Genomic DNA, 229 nt, shown 5'->3' on the forward strand with positions numbered 1-229 from the left:
CACGTGACAGCAGGGACTGTGGGGGTGTCCCCTCTTTTGGCATGGGGATGGCCTTGGCACTGAGGGTCCCCGTGGGCCGCAGAGGGGCTCTCCCTGGGTAGGGGGCTGCTGTCCCCACCATGCTCCTCTCCGTGGGGTTGTTTCTGTACAGCACAGGGTCATGGGGGAGGCGTTTCTTGCCCTGGTCTCTTCGTTGTGGGGGGACATCCCCAATAATGGGGGCATGGAC

The sequence above is a fragment of the Buceros rhinoceros genome, unplaced genomic scaffold, assembly GCF_000710305.1.
Source record: "Buceros rhinoceros silvestris isolate BGI_N320 unplaced genomic scaffold, ASM71030v1 scaffold32654, whole genome shotgun sequence".
Taxonomy (NCBI): domain Eukaryota; kingdom Metazoa; phylum Chordata; class Aves; order Bucerotiformes; family Bucerotidae; genus Buceros; species Buceros rhinoceros.